Source organism: Triticum dicoccoides, chromosome 2A (assembly GCF_002162155.2).
Source record: "Triticum dicoccoides isolate Atlit2015 ecotype Zavitan chromosome 2A, WEW_v2.0, whole genome shotgun sequence".
NCBI classification, from domain to species: Eukaryota; Viridiplantae; Streptophyta; class Magnoliopsida; order Poales; family Poaceae; genus Triticum; species Triticum dicoccoides.
The window spans coordinates 786,976,537-787,000,229 of NC_041382.1; the positions used below are offsets into that span (position 1 = coordinate 786,976,537).

General features: G+C 47.1%; 1 pseudogene; it reads left to right on the forward strand.

The window, feature by feature from the left end:
- LOC119352536 overlaps positions 1 to 19,931 on the forward strand; it is a 40,928-nt pseudogene extending 20,997 nt beyond the window's left edge.
- Positions 19,932 to 23,693: the final 3,762 nt, after the last annotated feature.

Consider the following 23,693-nt stretch of genomic DNA (forward strand, 5'->3'; position numbering starts at 1 on the left):
AAGACTTCGTCCCATGTCCGGATGGGACTTTCCTTGGCGTGGAAGGCAAGCTTGGCGATACGGATATGTAGATCTCCTCCCATTTGTAACCAACTCTATGTAACCCTAACCCTCTCCGGTGTCTATATAAATCAGAGGGTTTTAGTCCGTAGCACGAACAACAATCATACCATAGGCTAGCTTCTAGGGTTTAGCCTCTCTGATCTCGTGGTAGATCTACTCTTGTACTACCCATATCATCAATATTAATCAAGCAGGAGTAGGGTTTTACCTCCATCGAGAGGGCCCGAACCTGGGTAAAAACATCGTGTTCCTTGTCTTCTGTTACCATCCGCCTAGACGCACAGTTCGGGACCCCCTACCAGAGATCTGCCGGTTTTGACACCGACATTGGTGCTTTCATTGAGAGTTCCTCTGTGTCGTCATCTCTAGGCCCGCTGGCTCCTCCGATCATCAACAACGATGCGGTCCGGGGTGAGACTTTTCTCCCCGGACAGATCTTCGTACTCGGAGGCTTTGCACTGCGGGCCAATTCGCTTGGCCATCTGGACCAGATCGAAAGCTACGCCCCTGGCCATCAGGTCAGATTTGGAAGTTTGAACTACATGGCCGACGTCCGCAGAGACTTGATCTTCGATGGGTTCGAGCCACAGTCGAGCGCGCCGCACTGTTACGATGGGCATGATCTAGCTCTGCGCCGAACAGTGCCCTGGAGGCCGCACCAGTGTCCGCTCCGACCCTTATCTCGGAGCCGACTGCGCCAATCAATGACGGGTGGCTGTACACCGCCTCGGGGGCCGCACTCTCTACAGCGATCGAGCCGAACACCAGCCTTGTCCTTTGCGAAGCTTGTGACTCCAAGGTGCCAGACTCCTCTCCGGACTCCGAACCTTCCGCGCCCCTGCCTATCGAATCCGATTGGGCGCCGATCAAGGAGTTCACCGCCGCGTACATCTTTCAGCACTCGCCCTTCGGCGACAATCTGAATTCACTAAAGTCTCTCTCTTTATCAGGAGAGCCCTGGCCGGACTATGGTCAGCAAGGTTGGGATGCGGACGACGAAGAAATTCATAGCCCACCCACCACCCACTTCGTAGCCACTGTCGATGATTTAACCGACATGCTCGACTTCGACTCCGAAGACATCGACGGTATGGACGCCGATGAAGCAGACGACCAAGAACCAGCGCCTATAGGGCACTAGAAGGCCACCTCGTCATATGACATATACATGGTGGACACCCCAAAAGAAGGAAATGGCGATGGAACAACGACGGATGGCCCCTCCAAGAAGCAACCTAAGCGCAAACGTCAGCGGCGCCGCTCTAAATCCCGCAAAAACAAAAACGGCGATTCCGGCACGGGAGATAATAACACCCCGGACAGTACCGAAGACAACCCCCTCCAGCAGGATTCAGCATAGGAGGATGGAGAAGCCATCCCTCATGAGAGAGCGGCAGATAGAGAGGTAGAGGACGATAATTACATGCCTCCCTCCGAAGACGAGGCAAGCCTCGACGACGACGAATTTGTCATGCCTGAGGATCTCGCCGAACAAGAGCGTTTAAAACGCAAGCTTATGGCCACGGCGAGCAGCCTCAAGAAAAAACAGCAACAGCTTAGAGCTGACCAAGACTTGCTAGCCGACAGATGGACTGAAGTCCTTGCGGCCGAAGAGTATGAACTCGAGCGACCCTCCAAGAGCTACCCAAAACGCAGGCTGCTACCCCGATTAGAGGAGGAAGCACCTAGACCTACATCACCAGCGCATGATGCGGCCGACCGGCCACCTCGTGGCCGCGACAGAGAGGCCACTCGGCCCTCCACTCAAGCCGCACCCCGGCGTTGCTCAAAGAATACCAAGGCATGGGGAAATATGCCAGACCTGCGAGATATATTGGAGGACAAGGCAAGGCAAACAAGATCGATCTACGGATCGCGTGGGTGCCCCACGACACGTGACGATAACCGTCATGCCGGATATGGTAAATCCGGCCGGGCCAAACAAACTAGACAAAGCTCATTTGAGCTACGTCGTGATATAGCCCAGTACAGAGGCGCCGCACACCCACTTTGCTTCACAGATGAAGTAATGGATCATCAAATCCCCGAGGGTTTCAAACCCGTAAACATCGAATCATACGATGGCACAACAGATCCTGCGGTATGGATCGAGGATTATCTCCTTCATATCCACATGGTCCGCGGTGAGGACCACTCAAGCTTAAAGGACCAGCTCGGCAATGGCTTAACAGCTTGCCAGCAGAGTCAATTGGTTGCTGGGAGGACCTCGAAGCCGCATTCCTCGACAATTTCCAGGGCACTTATGTGCGACCACCAGACGCCGATGACCTAAGCCACATAATTCAGCAGCCAGAGGAATCGGCCAGACAATTCTGGACACGGTTCCTAACCAAGAAAAATCAAATAGTCGACTGTCCGGACGCAGAGGCCCTCGCAGCCTTCAAACATAACATCCGCGACGAGTGGCTTGCCCGGCACCTAGGACAGGAAAAGCCGAAATCCATGGCAGCCCTCACAAAACTCATGACCCGCTTTTGCGCGGGAGAAGACAGCTGGCTAGCTCATAGTAATAACATGACAAAGAGCCCTGGTAATTCGGATACCAAGGACAGCAATAGCAGGTCGCGTCGCAACAAGCATAAGCGCCGCATTAACGGCGACAATGCTGAGGATACTGCAGTTAATGCCGGATTCAGAGGCTCTAAACCCGGTCAGCAGAAAAATCCATTTAAAAGAAATACTCCGGGCCCGTCCAGTTTGGACCGAATACTCGATCGCTCGTGCCAGATACACGGCACCCCCGAAAAACCAGCCAATCATACCAACAAGGATTGTTGGGTGTTCAAGCAGGCAGGCAAGTTAAGTGCCGAAAACAGAGATAAGGGGCTGCATAGCGATGACGAGGAGGAGCCCCGGCTGCCGAACAATAGGGGACAGAAGGGCTTCCTCCCACAAGTGCGGACGGTGAACATGATATACGCAACCCACATCCCCAAAAGGGAGCGGAAGCGTGCACTCAGGGACGTATATGCGTTGGAGCCAGTCGCCCCAAAGTTCAACCCGTGGTCCTCCTGCCCGATCACTTTTGATCGAAGGGATCACCCCACTAGCATCCGCCACGTCGGATTCGCCGCATTGGTTTTAGACCCAATCATTGACGGATTTCACCTCACTAGAGTCCTTATGGACAGCGGCAGCTGCCTGAACATGCTTTATCAGGATACAGTGTGAAAAATGGGCATAGATCCCTCAAGGATTAAACCCACAAAGACGACCTTTAAAGGCGCCATACCAGGTGTAGAGGCCAACTGTACAGGCTCAATTACACTTGAGGTGGTCTTCGGATCCCCGGATAATTTCCGAAGCGAGGAGTTAATCTTCGACATAGTCCCGTTACGCAATGGCTATCATGCACTGCTCGGACGAACCGCATTTGCAAAGTTCAATGCGGTGCCGCACTACGCATACCTCAAGCTCAAGATGCCAGGCCTCGAGGAGTCATTACGGTCAATGGAAACACCGAATGCTCTCTCCGAACTGAGGAGCATACGGCTGCCCTCGCGGCGGAAGTACAAAGTAGCCTCTCAAGGCAATTCTCCAGTTCGTCTATTAAACGTCCGGACACCATCAAGCGCGCCCGGAGTAACCTACAACAAGACCGCCTGGCACGTTCCGAGCAAGTGTAGCAATGCAGCCCCAACCCCAGCCCTCGCGAAATTGCGAAACCAGTACTACACGCACATAACTACGCTTTGGAAATACCATGGGCATTGGGGGAGGGGCACGACCACGGCATGCCCAAAATGCGGCTCAACCGCACTAGGGGCTCCCGATTTTGTCATTCTTTTTTCTTACTTTCAGGACTCCGCTCTCCGGAAGGCCTATCCGGCAGTAGAATCGCCGAACACACGATGCAACAGCCAGGGAAGCAGAAAGCTACGTCGAGTGTCCAGGTGGTCTCTATAACGAGCAGTATACTTGTTTCACATATCATCCCGAAGCTCGCCCCTGAAGGGGGACATGTCAAATAGTCCCATCTCTTGCTTATCGCACTATTTCTATCGTTCTGCTTTTACCGCAGCCTTTTCAAATAAACAATACATAGCTTTTATCTATTATTGCATTCCTTTTTTATCTGTATATGTTCATTAATGACATGTTGCACCCGTACACTTTGGTACGACCAAATACACCAGGGGCTTAAGTACCCCAACATACGGTGTGATAAGTCCGAACACTTTCCCAAGTGCGGCACCTCGAACTTATAGCATTATATGCATCGGCTCCAAATCATGTCTTGGGTCAATAGTTGGGTTTGCCCGGCTCCCATGTTTTGGTACCTTACGTTCCGTTATATCGGCTAAGGTAGCGCTGGGAGAACAACTGCGATTGTGCCCCAGTTGAGCTGGGCTAAGCACCTCAGTGGAGAAAGCTAAAACTGACCGTCATGATAGGGCGAGAGCTGGTCGCTGTTCGAGAGGTTTTCGAGTCCCTAAAGACTTATGCCGCTTAGAGCGAGGAGTCGGATTTGTCCGGCCTAGGTGTGGATAGCGCCCCGAACTCGGTCTTCCGAATACTAGGGGCTTCACCGAAATTTAAAATTATAGAATTCTATGGCTAAGTGAGAGTGTTCAAGCATTATAGTCTGATTGCCTTGTTCGTTGTGTTGAGCGCCTCCCTCGAAGGACCCAAGAATGGGAAAAAGAGTGCTCAAGTTTATCCCGAACACCCCAGCACTCGTGGCATGGGGACAGAAGCCGACGACTCGCCATCTCTCAAATTTAATAAACGGCCGCACAGAAGGTAATATTTTAAATTCAAAATCATTGCTTAGCGCATATGAACAAGTTTTCAGCGTACAGGATCACAAATGCGAGTTTACTCAAAAATTCATCTTTGGAGCATTTATCTGCTATAAGGCGGGCACCCTTCAGGACGCCCTCATAATACGTCTCGGGCTTGCGATGCTCCTTTCCAGGCAGTGGTCCGTCCGTCACAAGCTTCTCAACGTCCATCTTGCCCCAGTGCACTTTAGCACGGGCAAGGGCCCTACGGGCACCTTCGATGCATACGGAGCGCTTGATGACTTCAAGCCATGGACAGGCATCCACCAGCCGCCTCACCAGCCCGAAGTAGCTCCCAGGCATGGCTTCCCCAGGCCACAGCCGGACTATGAGACCCTTCATGGCCTGTTCGGCCACCTTATGGAGCTCGACCAGCTGCTTCAGCTGGTCGCTCAAGGGCACCGGGTGTCCGGCCTCAGCATACTGAGACCAGAACACCTTCTCTGTCGAGCTCCCCTCCTCGGCTCGGTAGAATGCAGCAGCATCGGACACACTGCGGGGAAGATCTGTGAATGCTCCTGGAGAGCTCTGGACTCGGGTAAGTAACAAGTAATTCACTTTCACGTGCTTGCTTTGCATAACGAATGCCTTACCCGCCGCTATCTTCTTCATCACCTCAATTTCCTGGAGGGCTTTTTGGGCTTCAGCCTTGGCAGATTTGGCGCTCTCAAGTGCCGAGGCGAGCTCGGACTCTCGAGTCTTTGAGTCAAACTCCAAACTCTCGTGTTTTTCCACGAGAGCCTGGAGCTCTTGCTGCACCTCCGCCACCCGCGCCTCCTGCTTCTCTCGCTCGGTGCGCTCCACGACCGCCTTGTCTTCGGCCTTGGACAGCGCTTCCTTCAGGGTCGCCACCTCGGTTGTGGCCCCTGTAATACTCACGTTGGTCCTGTCATTTTTTGCAACCACATCTTTTTATATACTTACATAAGGTATTCCTTACCTTCCTTGTCCTCGAGATGCTTCTTGGCAAGGCCGAGCTCGTACTCGGACCGCTTGAGGCTCTGCTTCAATGCATCGACCTCCGCAGTCAGTGCGGCAGAGGTCAACAGCGCAGCCTGCATTCCCATATTAACACACTTATGTTAGATTCCTGCGTATATCTTTTAGATCCTCAGTTCGGTTTTTCTTTCCGAACACCAAACTGAGCATCAGGGGCTACTGTCTATGCGGTAATATTTTTACATATCTTAAATACATCCCTCAAAGCCTGTTAGAAGGCTGGCACAGGCTTTAGTCAGCCCGCTCTTGGCGGACTGAACCTTCTGACCACCACACTCATAATAGTGCGGTGCTCCTCGTCGATGGAGGAGCCGTTAAGCACCTCCAGCAGATTATCCGGTGCCTCCGGTTGGACGGAGGTCACCGGCGTCGTAGGCTTACCCTTCTTACTAGGGGGGCGCCTGCCGGACTCCGGAACCACTGAAGGTTCCGGTGCGGTGTCCGGCCTAGGGCCAGACTTAGAGCCCTAGGGGGTTTTGTCCCCTTTGCGCCTGGAGTCCGGGAGGTCACCTTGCGGCGCCTCCAGGACCACCTCCTCCTGGCTTGGACTCTTTTGGTGTTGGGGAACGTAGTAATTTCAAAATTTTCCTACGCACACGCAAGATCATGGTGATGGCATAGCAACGAGAGGGGAGAGTATTCGTCCACGTACCCTCGTAGACCGTAAGCAGAAGCGTTAGCACAACGCGGTTGATGTAGTCGTACGTCTTCATGATCTAACCGATCCAAGCACCGAACATACGGGGCCTCCGAGTTCAGCACATGTTCAGTTCGATGACAATCTCCGGCCTCCGATCCAGCAAAGCTATGGAGATGAGTTCCGTCAGCACGACGGCGTGGTGACGATGATGATGTTCTACCGGCGCAGGGCTTTGCCTAAACTCCGCGACGATATGACCGAGGTGGAATATGGTGGAGGGGGGCACCGCACACGGCTAAGGAACGATCCGTAGATCAACTTGTGTGTCTATGGGGTGCCCCCCTGCCCCCGTATATAAAGGAGCAAGGGGGGAGGCCGGCCGGCCCTTGGGGCGCGCCAAGGAGGGGGGAGTCCTCCTCCTAGTGGGAGTAGGACTCCTCTTTCCTAGTCCAACTAGGAAGGAGGAAGGGGGAAGGAAAGAGGGGGAGAGGGAGAGGGAAAGAGGGGCCGCGCCCCCTTGCCCTAGTCCAATTCGGACTCCCCTTGGGAGGGGGCGCGCCACCTCCTGGGCTGCTGCCCTCTCTCTCCCCTCAGGCCCACTAAGGCCCAATACTTCCCCGGGGGGTTCCGGTAACCCCTTCGGCACTCTAGTTTTCTCCGAAATCACCCGGAACAGTTTTGGTGTCCGAATATAGTCGTCCAATATATCAATCTTTATCTCTCGACCATTTCGAGACTCCTCGTCATGTCCATGATCACATCCGGGACTCCGAACAAACTTCGGTACATCAAAACTTATAAACTCATAATAAAACTGTCATCGTAACGTTAAGCGTGCGGACCCTACGGGTTCGAGAACTATGTAGACATGACCTAGAACCATTCTCGGTCAATAACCAATAGCGGGACCTGGATGCCCATATTGGTTCCTACATATTCTACGAAGATCTTTATCGGTCAAACCGCATAACAACATACGTTGTTCCCTTTGTCATCGGTATGTTACTTGCCCGAGATTTGATCGTCGGTATCCAATACCTAGTTCAATCTCGTTACCGGCAAGTCTCTTTACTCATTCTGTAATGCATCATCACGTAACCAACTCATTGGTCACATTGCTTGCAAGGCTTATAATGATGTGCATTACCGAGAGGGCCCAGAGATACCTCTCCGAAAATCGGAGTGACAAAACCTAATCTCGAAATACGCCAACTCAACATGTACCTTCGGAGACACCTGTAGTACTCCTTTATAATCACCCAGTTACGTTGTGACGTTTGGTAGTACCCAAAGTGTTCCTCCGGTAAACGGGAGTTGCATAATTCTCATAGTTACAGGAACATGTATAAGTCATGAAGAAAGCAATAGCAGTATACTAAATGATCAAGTGCTAGGCTAACGGAATGGGTCATGTCAATCACATCATTCTTCTAATGATGTGATCCCACTAACCAAATGACAACACATGTCTATGGTTAGGAAACATAACCATCTTTGATTAATGAGCTAGTCAATTAGAGGCATACTAGTGACTATAGTTTTGTCTATGTATTCACACATGTATCATGTTTCCGGTTAATACAATTCTAGCATGAATAATAAACATTTATCATGATATGAGGAAATAAATAATAACTTTATTATTGCCTCTAGGGCATATTTCCTTTAGTCTCTCACTTTCACTAGAGTCAATAATCTAGATTACATAGTAATGATTCTAACACCCATGGAGTCTTGGTGCTGATCATGTTTTGCTCGTGAGAGAGGCTTAGTCAACGGGTCTGCAACATTTAGATCCGTATGTATCTTGCAAATCTCTATGTCTCCCACTTGGACTTGGTCCTGAATGGAATTGAAGCATCTCTTGATGTGCTTGGTCCTCTTGTGAAATCTGGATTCCTTTGCCAAGGCAATTGCACCAGTATTGTGACAGAAGATCTTCATTGGTCCCGATGCACTAGGTATGACACCTAGATCGGAAATGAACTCCTTCATCCAGACTCCTTCATTTGCTGCTTCAGAAGAAGCTATGTACTCCACTTCACATGTAGATCCCGCCACGACGCTTTGTTTAGAACTGCACCAACTTACAGCTCCACCGTTTAATAAAAACACGTATCCGGTTTGCGATTTAGAATCGTCCGGATCAGTGTCAAAGCTTGCATCGACGTAACCATTTACGACTAGCTCTTTGTCACCTCCATATACGAGAAACATATCCTTAGTCCTTTTCAGGTATTTCAGGATGTTCTTGACCGTTGTCCAGTGATCCACTCCTGGATTACTTTGGTACCTTCCTGCCAAACTTATTGCTAAGCATACGTCAGGTCTGGTACACAGCATTGCATACATGATAGAGCCTATGGCTGAAGCATAGGGAAAATCTTTCATTTTCTCTCTATCTTCTGCTGTGGTCGGGCATTGAGTTTGACTCAACTTCACACCTTGTAGCACGGGCAAGAACCCTTTCTTTGCCTGATCCATTTTGAACTTTTTCAAAATTTTGTCAAGGTATGTGCTTTGTGAAAGTCCTATTAAGCGTCTTGACCTATCTCTATAGATCTTGATGCCCAATATGTAAGCAGCTTCACCGAGGTCTTTCATTAAAAAACTTTTATTCAAGTATCCTTTTATGCTATCCAGAAATTCTATATCATTTCCACTTAACAATATGTCATCAACATATAAAATTAGAAATGCTACAGAGCTCCCACTCACTTTCTTGTAAATACAGGCTTCTCCAAAAGTCTGTATAAAATCATATGCTTTGATCACACTATCAAAGCGTTTATTCCAACTCCGAGAGGCTTGCACCAGACCATAGATTGATCGCTGGAGCTTGCACACTTTGTTAGCTCCTTTAGGATCGACAAAACCTTCTGGTTGCATCATATACAACTCTTCTTCTAGAAATCCATTCAGGAATGCAGTTTTGAAATCCATTTGCCAAATTTCATAATCATAAAATGCGGCAATCGCTAACATGATTCGGACAGACTTAAGCATCGCTACGGGTGAGAAAGTCTCATCGTAGCAACCCCTTGAACTTGTCGAAAACCTTTCGCAACAAGTCGAGCTTTATAGACAGTTACATTACCGTCAGCGTCAGTCTTCTTCTTAAAGATCCATTTATTCTCAATGCTTGCCGATCATCGGGCAAGTCAACCAAAGTCCATACTTTGTTTTCATACATGGATCCCATCACAGATTTCATGGCCTCTAGGCATTTTGCGGAATCTGGGCTCTTCATCGCTTCCTCATAGTTCGTAGGTTCATCATGGTCAAGTAACATGACTTTCAGAATAGGATTACCGTACCACTCTGGTGCGGATCTTATTCTGGAAGACCTACGAGGTTCAGTAGACACTTGATCTAAAGTTTCATGATCAATGTCATTAGCTTCCTCACCAATTGGTGCATTTATCACAGGAACTGATTTCTGTGATGAACTACTTTCCAATAAGGGAGCAGGTACAGTTACCTCATCAAGTTCTACTTTCCTCCCACTCACTTCTTTCGAGAGAAACTCCTTCTCTAGAAAGGATCCATTCTTAGCAACGAATGTCTTGCCTTCGGATCTGTGATAGAAGGTGTACCCAACAGTCTCTTTTGGGTATCCTATGAAGACACATTTCTCCGATTTGGGTTCGAGCTTATCTGGTTGAAGTTTCTTCACATAAGCATCGCAGCCCCAAACTTTAAGAAATGACAACTTTGGTTTCTTGCCAAACCACAGTTCATAAGGCGTCGTCTCAACGGATTTTGATGGTGCCCTATTAACGTGAATGCGGCCGTCTCTAAAGCATAACCCCAAAACGATAGCGGTAAATCAGTAAGAGACATCATAGATCGCACCATATCTAGTAAAGTACGATTACGACATTCGGACACACCATTTCTTTGTGGTGTTCCAGGTGGCGTGAGTTGCAAAACTATTCCGCATTGTTTCAAATGTAAACCAAACTCGTAACTCAAATATTCTCCTCCACGATCAGATCGTAGAAACTTTATTTTCTTGTTACGATGATTTTCCACTTCACTCTGAAATTCTTTGAACTTTTCAAATGTTTCAGACTTATGCTTCATTAAGTAGATATACCCATATCTGCTTAAATCATCTGTGAAGGTGAGAAAATAATGATATCCGCCACGAGCTTCAACATTCATCGGACCACATACATCTGTATGTATGATTTCCAACAAATCTGTTGCTCTCTCCATAGTACCGGAGAACGGTGTTTTAGTCATCTTGCCCATGAGGCACGGTTCGCAAGTACCAAGTGATTCATAATCAAGTGATTCTAAAAGTCCATCAGTATGGAGTTTCTTCATGCGTTTTACACCAATATGACCTAAACGGCAGTGCCAAAAATAAGTTGCACTATCATTATCAACTCTGCATCTTTTGGCTTCAACGTTATGAATATGTGTATCACTACTATCGAGATTAAATAAAAATAGACCACTCTTCAAGGGTGCATGACCATAAAAGATATTACTCATATAAATAGAACAACCATTATTCTCTGATTTAAATGAATAACCGTCTCGCATCAAACAAGATCCAGAAATAATGTTCATGCTCAACGCTGGCACCAAATAGCAATGATTCAGGTCAAAAAACTAATCCCGAAGGTAGATGTAGAGGTAGCGTGCCGACCGCGATCACATCGACTTTGGAACCGTTTCCCACGCGCATCGTCACCTCGTCCTTGGCCAGTGCTCGCTTATTCTGTAGTCCCTGTTTTGAGTTGCAAATATTAGCAACAGAACCAGTATCAAATACCCAGGTGCTACTACGAGCTCTAGTTAGGTACACATCAATAACATGTATATCACATATACCTTTGTTCACTTTGCCATCCTTCTTATCCGCCAAATACTTGGGGCAGTTTCGCTTCCAGTGACCAGTCTGCTTGCAATAGAAGCACTCAGTTTCAGGCTTAGGTCCAGACTTGGGTTTCTTCTCTTGAGCAGCAACTTGCTTGCTATTCTTCTTGAAGTTCCCCTTCTTCTTCCCTTTGCCCTTTTTATTGAAACTAGTTGTCTTGTTGACCATCAACACTTGATGCTCCTTCTTGATTTCTACCTCCGCAGCTCTCAGCATTGCGAAGAGCTCGGGAATAGTCTTGTTCATCCCTTGCATATTATAGTTCATCACAAAGCTCTTGTAGCTTGGTGGTAGTGATTGGAGAATTCTGTCAATGACACTATCATCCGGAAGATTAACTCCCAGTTGAATCAAGTGATTATTATACCCAGACATTTTGAGTATATGCTCACTGACAGAACTATTCTCCTCCATCTTGCAGCTGTAGAACTTATTGGAGACTTCATATCTCTCAATCCGGGCATTTGCTTGAAATATTAACTTCAACTCCTGGAACATCTCATATGCTCCATGACTTTCAAAACGTCGTTGAAGACCCGGTTCTAAGCCGTAAAGCATGGCACACTGAACTATAGAGTAGTCATCAGCTTTGCTCTGCTAGACGTTCTTAACGTCGTCAGTTGCATCAGCAGCAGGCCTGGCACCCAGCGGTGCTTCCAGGACGTAACTTTTCTGTGCAGCAATGAGGATAATCCTCAGGTTACGGACCCAGTCCGTGTAATTTCTACCATCATCTTTCAACTTTGCTTTCTCAAGGAACGCATTAAAATTCAACGGAACAACAGCACGAGCCATCTATCTACAAACAAACATAGACAAGCAAAATACTATCAGGTACTAAGTTCATGATAAATTTAAGTTCAATTAATCATATTACTCAAGAACTCCCACTTAGACAGACATCTCTCTAGTCATCTAAGTGATCACGTGATCCAAATCAACTAAACCATAACCGATCATCACGTGAGATGGAGTAGTTTTCAATGGTGAACATCTTTATGTTGATCATATCTACTATATGATTCACGCTCGACCTTTCGGTCTCCATGTTCCGAGGCCATATCTGCATATGCTAGGCTCGTCAAGTTTAACCTGAGTATTCTGCGTGTGCAAAAATTGGCTTGCACCCGTTGTAGATGGACGTAGAGCTTATCACACCCGATCATCACGTGGTGTATGGGCACGACGAACTTTGGCAACGGTGCATCCTCAGGGAGAACACTTCTTGATAATTTTAGTGAGAGATCATCTTAAAATGCTATCGTCAAACAAAGCAAGATAAGATGAATAAAGGATAAACATCACATGCAATCAATATAAGTGATATGATATGGCCATCATCATCTTGTGCTTGTGATCTCCATCTCCGAAGCACCGTCGTGATCACCATCGTCACCGGTGCGACACCTTGATCTCCATCGTAGCATTGTTGTCGTTTACGCCATCTATTGCTTCTAAGACTTTCGCTACCGCTTAGTGATAAAGTAAAGCAATTACAGGGCGTTTGCATTTCATACAATAAAGCAACAACCATATGGCTCCTGCCAGTTGCCGATAACTTCGGTTACAAAACAAGATCATCTCATACAATAAAATATAGCATCACGTCTTGACCATATCACATCACAACACGCCCTGCAAAAACAAGTTAGACGTCCTCTACTTTGTTGTTGCAAGTTTTACGTGGCTGCTACGGGCTTAGCAAGAACCGTTCTTACCTACACATCAAAAACCACAACGATAGTTCGTCAAGTTGGTGTTGTTTTAACCTTCGCAAGGACCGGGCGTAGCCACACTCGATTCAGCTAAAGTGAGAGAGACAGACACCCGCCAGCCACCTTTAAGCATGAGTGCTCGTAACGGTGAAACCAGTCTCGCGTAAGCGTACGCGTAATGTCGGTCCGGGCCGCTTCATCTCACAATACCTCCGAACCAAAGTATGACATGCTGGTAAGCAGTATGACTTGTATCGCCCACAACTCACTTGTGTTCTACTCGTGCATATAACATCAACGCATAAAACCTAGGCTCGGATGCCACTGTTGGGGAACGTAGTAATTTCAAAATTTTCCTACGCACACGCAAGATCATGGTGATGGCATAGCAACGAGAGGGGAGAGTATTCGTCCACGTACCCTCGTAGACCGTAAGCGGAAGCGTTAGCACAACACAGTTGATGTAGTCGTACGTTTTCACGATCCGACCGATCCAAGCACCGAACGTATGGGGCCTCCGAGTTCAGCACACGTTCAGCTCGATGACGATCTCCGGCCTCCGATCCAGCAAAGCTCCGGAGATGAGTTCCGTCAGCACGACGGCGTGGTGACGATGATGATGTTCTACCGGCACAGGGCTTCGCCTAAACTCCGTGACGATATGACCGAGGTGGAATATGGTGGAGGGGGGCACCACACACGGCTATGGAACGATCCGTAGATCAACTTGTGTGTCTATGGGGTGCCCCCCTGCCCCCGTATATAAAGGAGCAAGGGGGGAGGCCGGCCGGCCCTTGGGGCGCGCCAAGGAGGGGGGAGTCCTCCTCCTAGTGGGAGTAGGACTCCCCTTTCCTAGTCCAACTAGGAAGGAGGAAGGGGGAAGGAAAGAGGGGGAGAGGGAGAGGGAAAGAGGAGCCGTGCCCCCTTCCCCTAGTCCAATTCGGACTCCCCTTGGGAGGGGGCGCGCTACCTCCTGGGCTGCTGCCCTCTCTCTCCCCTCAGGCCCACTAAGGCCCAATACTTCCCCGGGGGGTTCCGGTAACCCCTCCGGCACTCCGGTTTTCTCCGAAATCACCCGGAACACTTCCGGTGTCCGAATATAGTCGTACAATATATCAATCTTTATGTATCGACCATTTCGAGACTCCTCGGCATGTCCGTGATCACATCCAGGACGTTAAGCGTAACGTTAAGCGTGCGGACCCTACGGGTTAGTGAACTATGTAGACATGACCTAGAACCATTCTCGGTCAATAACCAATAGCGGGACCTGGATGCCCATATTGGTTCCTACATATTCTATGAAGATCTTTATGGGTCAAACCGCATAACAACATACATTGTTCCCTTTGTCATCGGTATGTTACTTGCCCGAGATTTGATCGTCGGTGTCCAATACCTAGTTCAATCTCGTTACCGGCAAGTCTCTTTACTCGTTCTGTAATGCATCATCACGTAACCAACTCATTGGTCACATTGCTTGCAAGGCTTATAATGATGTGCATTACCGAGAGGGCCCAGAGATACCTCTCCGACGATCGGAGTGACAAAGCCTAATCTCGAAATACGCCAACTCAACATGTACCTTCGGAGACACCTGTAGTACTCCTTTATAATCACCCAGTTACGTTGTGACGTTTGGTAGTACCCAAAGTGTTCCTCCGGTAAACGGGAGTTGCATAATTCTCATAGTTACAGGAACATGTATAAGTCATGAAGAAAGCAATAGCAGTATACTAAACGATCAAGTGCTAGGCTAACGGAATGGGTCATGTCAATCACATCATTCTTCTAATGATGTGATCCCACTAATCAAATGACAACACATGTCTATGGTTAGGAAACATAACCATCTTTGATTAATGAGCTAGTCAATTAGAGGCATACTAGTGACTATAGTTTTGTCTATGTATTCACACATGTATCATGTTTCCGGTTAATACAATTCTAGCATGAATAATAAACATTTATCATGATATGAGGAAATAAATAATAACTTTATTATTGCCTCTAGGGCATATTTCCTTTATTTGGGACTCCACCTCGGCATCATCCGCAGCGCGAGGAGAGGAGGCGGCCGGAAGTGAAGTGCTATTCACATCTGACGAACCCAGGGAGCCGCTCGACGAAGCGTCGAGCCCGGCCTTGGGCGGACTGCATGATTATATTCGGCGTCAGAAGATACTGTGCAATAAAGGAATGTCGTGAGTTATTCTGGTATCCGGATACTTACGATTTTGCCAGGGGCTTGGCCCTGGATGGCCACTCCTCTTCACCGTTGTCGGCGTTGGTGGAGTAGTCCAGAGGAAGGGTCCTTCCCTTCTTGGACCCTCCGGCCTCCCCAGTTGGGGCGGCCTTCCTTTTCTTCTCTCCCCCCGCTGGGGGAGAGACCTCTCTTTCCTCCTCCTCGTTTTCGCGGGAGGAGTCCGCCTAAGAGTCATCGGACGATGAGTCCGACAGCACCAGGCGCCGGGAACTCGTTCGAGTTCCCGTGGCCTCCTTCTTGGCCTTCTTCTCCGGCACCACGTAAGGTGCCGAAGCCAGCAGCCCCGTCAAGGGGGCGTCCGTTGGGTCTTCGGGCAACGGAGCCGGACAGTCAATCTGCCTGGACGTCTTCTGCCAATCCTGTCAAAGGTAAGGGAGTTTAGATCCCGCATAGAGTCAAACTATGAAAAACAAGTATCCCGTAAAGGGTAAAATAGCTTACCGCGTTGGCTTGATGCTGCGTGCTGAATCCGCGATCCTCGGTAGCGGAAGCGGGAGCCTCGGCGCCCTTGAACAGCATCTTCCAGGCATCGTCGTACGTAGTGTCGAAGAGCCTGCTCAGGGTTCGGTGTTGTGCCGGATCAAACTCCCACAAGCTCAAAGCCCGTTGTTGGCACGAGAGGATCCGGCGGATGAGCATGACCTGGACCACGTTGACGAGTTTGAGCTTCTTGCTCACCAGATTTTGGACGCAGGTTTGGAGTCCGGTCAGCTCCTCCGAATTACCCCACGACAGGCCCATCTCTTTCCAGGAGGTGAGCCGTGTGGGGATACCAGATCGGAATTCAGGGGCCGCTGCCCATTCAGGGTTGCGCGGCTCGGTGATGTAGAACCACCCCGACTGCCACCCCTTTATGGTCTCCACAAAGGAGCCCCCGAGCCATGTAACGTTGGGCATCTTGCCCACCATGGCGCCTCCGCACTCTGCTTTGGCAGCCGCCCACTACCTTCGGTTTGACATTGAAGGTCTTCAGCCATAAGCCGAAGTGGGGCTGGATGCAGAGGAAGGCCTCGCACATGACGATGAACGTCGAGATGTTGAGGATGAAGTTCGGGGCCAGATCGTGGAAATCCAGGCCGTAGTAGAACATGAGTCCCCGGACAAATGGGTGAAGTGGGAAGCCTAGTCCGCGGAGGAAATGGGTGAGGAACACCATCCTCTCGTGGGGCGTGGGGGTGGGGATGAGCTGCCCCTTGTCGGGGAGCCGGTGCGCGATGTCATTGGACAAGTATCCGGCTTTCCTCAGCTTTTTGATGTGCCCCTCCGTGACGGAGGAGGCCATCCACCTGCCTCCCGCTCCGGACATGGCTGGAGAAGGTTGAGGTAGGAAGTGCAGACTTGGGCTCTGGAGCTCGAGTGCGCGGAAATGGATAAGCAAAGGAGGAAGAAGGCGTAGATGAAAAAGGTGGATCCTTACCCCCTTATATGGGCGGACGAAACTATGTGCCCCCACCAGCCTGGTAAAACTCGCTTATCTCCCAAGCGCCGTAATTAATGGCACGGTTGGGTTACCCGCGCCCGTATTGATGAGAATCCCAGAATAAGGGGACACGATCTCTGCTTCGACAAGACGTGCCAAGGAAACCGCCTCGCTAAGTGCCCTGAGGTGGGACAGTAAAAACGATTCGAATAAAGGCTTGGCCGTGGTGTGATGTCACGCTGCGGAATACGTCAGCAGATTGGATTTGTGTAGATATTATTCTCTCTACGGTGGTATGTGGAACTTATTTTGCAGAGCCAGACACTATCCTTGTGTTCAAAATCTTCTATGAAGTATTCGGAGGAGGAACCCGCCTTGCAATGCCGAAGACAATCTGCGCGCCGGACTCATCATCATTGAAGCCTGGTTCAGGGGCTACTGAGGGAGTCCTGGATTAGGGGGTGTCCGGATGGCCGGACTATAACCTTCGGCCGGACTCCTGGACTATGAAGATAGAAGATTGAAGACTTCGTCCCGTGTCCGAGTGGGACTTTCCTTGGCGTGGAAGGCAAGCTTGGCGATACGGATATGTAGATCTCCTCCCATTTGTAACCGACTCTATGTAACCCTAACCCTCTCCGGTGTCTATATAAACCGGAGGGTTTTAGTCCGTAGCACGAACAGCAATCATACCATAGGCTAGCTTCTAGGGTTTAGCCTCTCTGATCTCATGGTAGATCTACTCTTGTACTACCCATATCATCAATATTAATCAAGCAGGAGTAGGGTTTTACCTCCATCGAGAGGGCCCGAACCTGGGTAAAAACATCGTGTCCCTTGTCTCCTGTTACCATCCGCCTAGACACACAGTTCGGGACCCCCTACCCGAGACCCGCCGGTTTTGACACCGACACCGGGCGTAGCCACACTCGGTTCAACTAAAGTTGAAGAAACTGACACCCGCTAGCCACCTTTGTGCAAAGCACGTCGGGAGAACCGGTCTCGCGTAAGCGTACGCGTAATGTCGGTTCGGGCCGCTTCATCCAACAATACCGCCGAACCAAAGTATGACATGCTGGTAAGCAGTATGACTTGTATCGCCCACAACTCACTTGTGTTCTACTCGTGCATATAACATCTATGCATAAAACCAGGCTCGGATGCCACTGTTGGGGAACGTACTAATTTAAAAAATTTCCTACGCACACGCAAGATCATGGTGATGCATAGCAATGAGAGGGGGAGTGTATCTTCATACCCTTGAAGATTGCTAAGCGGAAGCATTTATCAACGCGGTTGATATAGTCGTACGTCTTCACGATCCGACCGATCCAAGTACCGAACGCACGGCACCTCCGAGTTCTGCACACGTTCAGCTCGATGACATCCTCGCCTTCTCGATCCAGCAAGACGGGCGAAGTAGTAGATGAGTTCCGGCAGCACGACGGCGTGGTGACAATGTTGGTGAAGAACAATCTCCGCAGGGCTTCGCCTAAGCACTACGGAAACTATGACGGAAGATAAACTAGAGGGGACGGGGTTGCCGGCACACAGCTTGGTGTTTCTTGATGTGTCTTTGGTGCTAGCCCTACCCCTCTATTTATATGTTGAGCCCTCGGGTCGAAACTTGGAGCAAAAGCCTCCTCAAAGTCGGTTTTGCCCGAAAGGCAAGAGTCCCACTCGGAATCCAGGACCAAACGCCACAATCCTTGGCATCTGGCCCAGACGCCATGGGCCTCGGCGTCTGGCCCAGGGCCGGACGCCCGGGTCTCCGGCGTTTGGCCCCCTGGCCTCCACAAAACTCCTTTTGCACCGACTTATAGCCCCATGGGCCTGACCCCTTGGCCTAACCATATCATCCAATACATTAATCTTTACCTCCGGACCATTCCGGAGCTCCTCGTCATGTCCGTGATCTAATCCGGGACTCCGAACAACATTCGGTCACCAACATATGTAACTCACATAATACTATATCGTCAACGAACATTAAGCGTGCGGACCCTACGGGTTCGAGAACTATGTAGACATGACCGAGACACGTCTCCGGTCAATATTCAATAGCGGAACCTGGATGCTCATATTGGCTCCTACATATTCTACGAAGATCTTTATCGGTCAAACCGCATAACAACATACGTTATTACCTTTGTCATCGGTATGTTACTTGCCCGAGATTCGATCGTCGGTATCTCAATACCTAGTTCAATCTCGTTACCAGCAAGTCTCTTTACTCGTTCCGTAATACATCATCCTGCAACTAACTCATTAGTTGCAATGCTTGCAAGGCTTAAGTGATGTGCATTACCGAGAGGGCCCAGAGATACCTCTTCGACAATCGGAGTGACAAAACCTAATCTCGAAATACACCAACTCAACATTTACCTTTGGAGACACCTGTAGAGCTCCTTTATAATCACCCAGTTACGTTGTGACATTTGGTAGCACACAAAGTGTTCCTCCGGTAAATGGGAGTTGCATAATCTCATAGTTGTAGGAACATGTATAAGTCATGATGAAAGCAATAGCAACATACTAAACGATCAAGTGCTAAGCTAACGGAATGGGTCATGTCAATCACATCATTCTCCTAATGATGTGTTCCCGTTAATCAAATGACAACTCATGTCGATGGTTAGGAAACTTAACCATCTTTGATTCAACGAGATAGTCAAGTAGAGGCATACTAGTGACACTATGTTTGTCTATGTATTCACACATGTATTATGTTTCCGATTAATACAATTCTAGCATGAATAATAAACATTTATCATGAAATAAGGAAATAAATAATAACTTTATTATTGCCTCTAGGGAATATTTCCTTCAGCCATATCGGTGAACCTCCTTAACAAATCTCGGTGTCGTGCTCATGTGATTGCTTGGTCCTCGGATGATCGATGATATGCCTCGAATTTATTCTAACAAAGTGCATCCAAATCGGGCTGTGTGCAGAACAGACCTGAAGATAGGCCGACAATGTCGTCAGTGAATGCCATGCTTACCAGCCATAATGCTCGTCTCCCTTCTATTTCCATGCCAGCCTTCTATGAAGGATTGAATGCATACGGTGATAATCCAAAAGGGGAGTCATCAAATGGCATAACCATCACAAAGCTTGTGCCAAGATGAGGCCTGAAGCATTTGCTGAATAAAATTCTACTAGTGTTACTTTACAATACTTTTTAGAGATCAACTTGATGTATCTGGTGCGTCTGACATTCAATATTGAATTCCAAAGTATGTGATTGAATATGGCTTCTGTTTTGCAGCTGAACATTCTCAACTACTTGAAATTGCAGCCATTTGTTCCTTCAATATTTGATTTTTTTAATCAGGTAGGTGCGAATATGTCGTTTGTTGGACTTCATTTGGCATTGGATGTCTTACGATTGGTGATCTGGGGCTATCATCATGGGGATAAATTTAGCAACCTTACCATTTTCACTTGCACTTAAGACAAAGATTTTATATGGATCCTTGTCTTACGATTGTTCTAAAATTAACATTCTTTTTTGTAAAATTTCACTTGCACTTAAGACAAGGATTTTATATGGATCTTGTTTGTTTTCCATGTGGAGAGCACACCTAATTTTCTGCTGGTAGCCAGACATATTTAGTGCTGTCATTGATAGCTTGGATTTGAAAGAGATCGAGTTACCTCATCAAAATTTTATTCGAAATGAAATAATATTGAGACGATTGACACTCAGAGAAAAAAATCCCCTGAAACCTAGATAGAGCCCTTTGTAATCATACCTCACTGATGGTCAATGCTGAAACAGCTGTTGGATCAAGTACTGGATCCACACACACACACACACACACACACACACACACACACACACACACACACACACACACACACACGCGCGCGCGCGCGCACGCACGCACGCACGCGCACACCAAAACCTTGCAAAGTTCAGACTAACAGAGGGTATCCCACTTAGCAATCCTAGTTCCTTCCTTGCACAAATATATGACATGACCATCAATATTATTCAACTAATAGATCTTTAACCATTGAAACATTAGGTTCTACCTTAATTTGTTTAGAGGGTTTATGTGATTTAACATTGCTCTTATAAATCATAGTTGCAGCTTCGCATGTTTCTTAACCCTAACAGGGAAATGGGGTTTCCCAATATAAGCAGTAGGTTCAACTGGATCAACATTATAAATGATTGTTTCATCTTTAAATATAGCAGGGTACTCATAAATTTCTTCAATAGGTGGATAAAATTTAACCCACTTCTTTTTAGGGAGATCAACATTAGTAGCAAATAATTCACTAAAAGTAGCTACCATCTTAGAGTAAAGTCCATATTTAGTACCATTGTTGAGGAAATCGTTAACTAGTAATTGCTTGGTTGGCTAGCGGGTAGGGGATTAATAGGCTAATAGGCAAGTTAATCGGCCATTTAATCAATTAATCGGGTGATTTATTGGTTTATCGGCTACTCGGTGACCCTAGGAGTAGGGGTTAATCATCAAGTTAACTGGTAAATCGGACGAATTCTTGAACAGGGTTTAGTACTACACTTATGAAAAGCATCTGTTTTCCTAAAAGGTTTAACACAATCAAACACAAGATTTATACCTGACTCATTACCTTTGTCAATTTCCTAATCTTCAGGGTTGTGTTTAATTATTTCCAGAAGATCTCATTTGAATTCAATAGTTTTCTTCATAAAAGAACCCGTAGAAGAAGTATCATGGATTGATCATTACAAGAAAGACGAGCATAAAAGTTTTGTATAATAATTCCTCTTGAAAGCTCATGGTTGGAGCATGTGTGCATCATAGATTTAATCCTCCCCGAAGCTTGAATGATAATTTTTCCTACACGAGGCCAAATATTATATATGTAATTTCGATCACGATGAATGAAATGCATAGGATAAAACTTTTGGTGAAATTTTAGCTTCGACCGGTTCTAGTCCCATGATCTAGTATTGTTCAATATCTTATACTATATCAATGATTTTCCCTCTAAAGATAAAGGGAACTTTGTTCTTAACTCTATTTTCGCATAAACATACAAGCTTAAACAATCCACAAATTTTCCCTATATAGATTAAGTGCTCATCAGGATGTACTGTTCCATCTCCTGCAGAAGTATTAGCTAGCAGTTTCTCTAATATAACCGAAGAAATCTCATAATAAATATTTTCAGTAGGTTCAGTAGGTTAAGGAGCAACTCTTGTTGCTTCCAGTTGAGGTGAAGATACCCCGAACAAGCCTCTCAACGGATTATTTTTCATAGTGACAGGTGACAGTAAATTTCATCATGTAATATAAATGTTTTATTACCAAATTTCAGTCACCAAAGGTGCTTCACTCCCCTGCAACGGCGTCAGAAAATAGTCTTGATGACCCACAAGTATAGGGGATCAATCGTAATTATTTTGATAAGTAAAGAGTGTCGAACCCAACGAGGAGTAGAAGGAAATGATAAGCGGTTTTTAGTAAGGTATTCTCTGCAAGTACTGAAAGTAGCGGTAACAGATAGTTATATGGTAGGATAATTCTTAACAAGTATCAAGTAGCAATAGTAACAAAGGTGCACCAAGGTGGCCCAATCCTTTTTATAACAAAGAAAAAACCGGAAAGTTCTCCTATATAAAGCAAAGTGTACTCAGGAACACATGAGAATTCTCGTCTAGTCATGTTCATCATGTTTAGTTGATTCGCGTTCGCTACTTTGATAATTTAATATGTGGGTGGACCGGTGCTAGGTTGTTGTTCGTACTTGAACAAGAAATTCACTTATGATTACCCCTTCTCGCAAGCATCCACAACTACGAAAGAAAAAAATTAAGATAAATCAAACCATAACATGAAACATATGGATCAAAATCAGCCCCTTATGAAATGTCGCATAAACTAGGGTTGAAGCTTCTGTCACTCTCGCAATCCATCACCTACTTATTACTTCCCAATCCTTCCGTTAGGACCAAATATGGTGAAGTGTCATGTAGTCGACGTTTAAACGACACCACTAGAGGACAGACAACATATATATCATCAAAATATTGAACGAATACCAACTTCACATGATTACTTATAATAATAGTACTCTCATGTCCTCAAGAACTAAAGTAACTACTCATAAATCATATTCATGTTCAAGATCAGGGGAGTATTTATGCTTAAGGACTTGAACATATAATCTTCCACCAAATAAACCAACTAGCATCAACTACAGGAATATGTAATCAACACTAGTAGCAAACACTAGTAGCAACCCACATGTACCAATCTGAGGTTTTGAGACAAAGATTTAATACAAGAGAAGAACTAGGATTTGAGATAAGATGGTGCTGGTGAAGATGTTGTTGAAGATTGGTCCTCCCGTGGTGAGAGGATCGTTAGTGATGTCGATGGCGTCGATTTCCTCCTCCCGGAAAGAAGTGTCCCCGGCGGAATCGCTCTGCTGGAGAGAAAAAGTGCTCCTACCCAGGTTCTGCCTCGGGACAGCGGCGCTTCGTCCCCAAAGCCCCCTCTTATTTTCTCTAGGTCAAAACCCTTCATATAGCAGAAGATAGGCACTGGTGGCCTGATGTGGGCCCACAAGGCCTCAGGGTGCGCCCAGGGGGTGGTGGCACCCTGTTGCCTCCCCCCTCTTGGTTCCCGTATTTTCCATATATTCAATAAAAAATCCTCATGAAGTTTCACGTCATTTGGAGCTCCGTAGAATAGCTATCTATGTTGTAGCTCTTTTAGGTCTAGAATTCTACTCCCTCCGTCCGGAATTACTTGTCTCGAAAATGGATAAAAGTGGATGTATCTAACTTTATATATATATACAAGGTACAAACCATGTATATCTAACTTTATATATATCTAACTTTATATATATATACAAACCTTGTACAAAGCATGGTTTGTATC